The sequence below is a fragment of the Garra rufa genome, chromosome 8, assembly GCF_049309525.1.
Source record: "Garra rufa chromosome 8, GarRuf1.0, whole genome shotgun sequence".
Lineage (NCBI taxonomy): Eukaryota > Metazoa > Chordata > Actinopteri > Cypriniformes > Cyprinidae > Garra > Garra rufa.
Genome location: NC_133368.1, coordinates 2,673,868 through 2,676,785, shown reverse-complemented (window position 1 = coordinate 2,676,785; position 2,918 = coordinate 2,673,868).

Below are 2,918 nucleotides of genomic sequence, written 5' to 3'. Positions count from 1 at the left end.
TGACAGGTTCAATCAGGCCAGCGGAATGTGCTACCACCTACATACATGAGGTCAAATTCATCATTAAGGTAGGGAATTAATGACCACAGAAAGTCATGAGGCCAGTTTAATACCTCATGCGAAGGAAAGTCCTTTTTACAGGTGCCGGATTAAGGTTTCATAAAAACATTTGCTCCTTTTCACGGCCTGGAATATGCCTCGTTGTATTAGGACGTTTGATCCCATAGGTACATGTCAGGGAAAGAGCCCCCCCTGCTGGCCAGACTAGTTTTTCACAAAGGTAGCGCATCCTGCCATGCTCTATAAAGCGGGCGGAATGCGCTACCACCTCCATAAATGAGGTCAAATTCATCATTAAGGAGGGGAATTCATGACCACTAAAGGTCAGGAGGCCAGTTTATTGCCTCATCCGAAGGATGCTTCTTTTTACAAGAGCCGGATTAAGGTTTCATAAAAACATTTGCTCCTTTTCAAGGCCCAGAATCTGCCTTGTTGTATTAGGGCTTTTGATCCCATAGGTACATGACAGGGAAAGAGCATCCCCTGCTGGCCAGACTATTTTTTCACAAAGGTAGCGCATCCTGCCATGCTCTATAAGGCCGGCAGATTGCGCTACCACCTCCATAAGTGAGGTGAAATTCATCATAAAGGTAGGGAATTAATGACCACAGAAAGTCAGGAGGCCAGTTTAATACCTCATGCGAAGGAAAGTCCTTTTTACAGGTGCCGGATTAAGGTTTCATAAAAACATTTGCTCCTTTTCACGGCCTGGAATATGCCTCGTTGTATTAGGACGTTTGATCCCATAGGTACATGTCAGGGAAAGAGCCCCCCCTGCTGGCCAGACTAGTTTTTCACAAAGGTAGCGCATCCTGCCATGCTCTATAAAGCGGGCGGAATGCGCTACCACCTCCATAAATGAGGTCAAATTCATCATTAAGGAGGGGAATTCATGACCACTAAAGGTCAGGAGGCCAGTTTATTGCCTCATCCGAAGGATGCTTCTTTTTACAAGAGCCGGATTAAGGTTTCATAAAAACATTTGCTCCTTTTCAAGGCCCAGAATCTGCCTTGTTGTATTAGGGCTTTTGATCCCATAGGTACATGACAGGGAAAGAGCATCCCCTGCTGGCCAGACTATTTTTTCACAAAGGTAGCGCATCCTGCCATGCTCTATAAGGCCGGCAGATTGCGCTACCACCTCCATAAGTGAGGTGAAATTCATCATAAAGGTAGGGAATTAATGACCACAGAAAGTCAGGAGGCCTGTTTAATGCCTCATCTGAAGGACACTCATTTTTACATGGGGCGGTTTAATGCTTCATCAAAAGCATTACACCTCAGAAGTCAATTTTGTATATTTGGACTTTTGGAACCTAAAGTACATGTCAGGGAATGAGCAACCCCTGCTGGCTGGACTAAAACTATCTCCCGCAGGAAGCTAGTTTTCCACAAAGGGTCTCCCATCCATGCAAAGAGAAGGCTTGGGCCTGCTTAGCTTTAGAGAGTAATCAGAATCTGACTACTGCAAACAACAGTTGAACTTGTTCATTTTGGTTGAATGAAACTGCTCTGATAGAGGGGTAGCGCATCCTGACAGGTTCAATCAGGCCAGCGGAATGTGCTACCACCTACATACATGAGGTCAAATTCATCATTAAGGTAGGGAATTAATGACCACAAAAAGTCATGAGGCCAGTTTAATGCCTCATGCGAAGGAAAGTCCTTTTTACAGGTGCCGGATTAAGGTTTCATAAAAACATTTGCTCCTTTTCACGGCCTGGAATCTGCCTCGTTGTATTAGGACGTTTGATCCCATAGGTACATGTCAGGGAAAGAGCCCCCCCTGCTGGCCAGACTAGTTTTTCACAAAGGTAGCGCATCCTGCCATGCTCTATAAGGCGGGCGGAATGCGCTACCACCTCCATAAATGAGGTCAAATTCATCATTAAGGAGGGGAATTCATGACCACTAAAGGCCAGGAGGCCAGTTTATTGCCTCATCCGAAGGATGCTTCTTTTTACAAGAGCCGGATTAAGGTTTCATAAAAACATTTGCTCCTTTTCAAGGCCCAGAATCTGCCTCGTTGTATTAGGGCTTTTGATCCCATAGGTACATGACAGGGAAAGAGCATCCCCTGCTGGCCAGACTATTTTTTCACAAAGGTAGCGCATCTTGCCATGCTCTATAAGGCCGGCAGATTGCGCTACCACCTCCATAAGTGAGGTGAAATTCATCATAAAGGTAGGGAATTAATGACCACAGAAAGTCAGGAGGCCTGTTTAATGCCTCATCTGAAGGACACTCATTTTTACATGGGGCGGTTTAATGCTTCATCAAAAGCATTACACCTCAGAAGTCATTTTTGTATATTTGGACTTTTGAACCTAAAGTACATGTCAGGGAAAAAGCATCCCCTGCTGGCCAGACTAGTTTTTCACAAAGGTAGCGCATCCTGCCAGGCTCTATAAGGCCGGCAGATTGCGCTACCACCTCAATAAATGAGGTCAAATTAATCATTTAGGTAGGGAATTAGTGCACGAAAAGCCTGCCATGACCCTGATTTGAACCAGGGTTGCTGCGGCCACGACGCAGAGCACTAACCACTATACGATCACGGCACGGCACGCCACTGGCTCACGTCTGGTGGTGCTGGCTGTCCTGGCTCTCTGAATGCAAAATGGGCCAGCGGCGTATTTTATTCCTGTTGAAGAGAGGAAATTCCTGCGAGGGACGGGGAAGAAAATCTACTGCCACTCCTCCTCAGCGTTGGCTTACAGCGTAGTCGGTAGGATTCGAACCTGCGCGGGGAGAACCCAATGGATTTCTAGTCCATCGCCTTAACCACTCGGCCACGACTACATCTTCTCTGGTGTCCTCTGTCCCGTTGTTGATCTCAAAGTTGGTTAAAAAAGCCA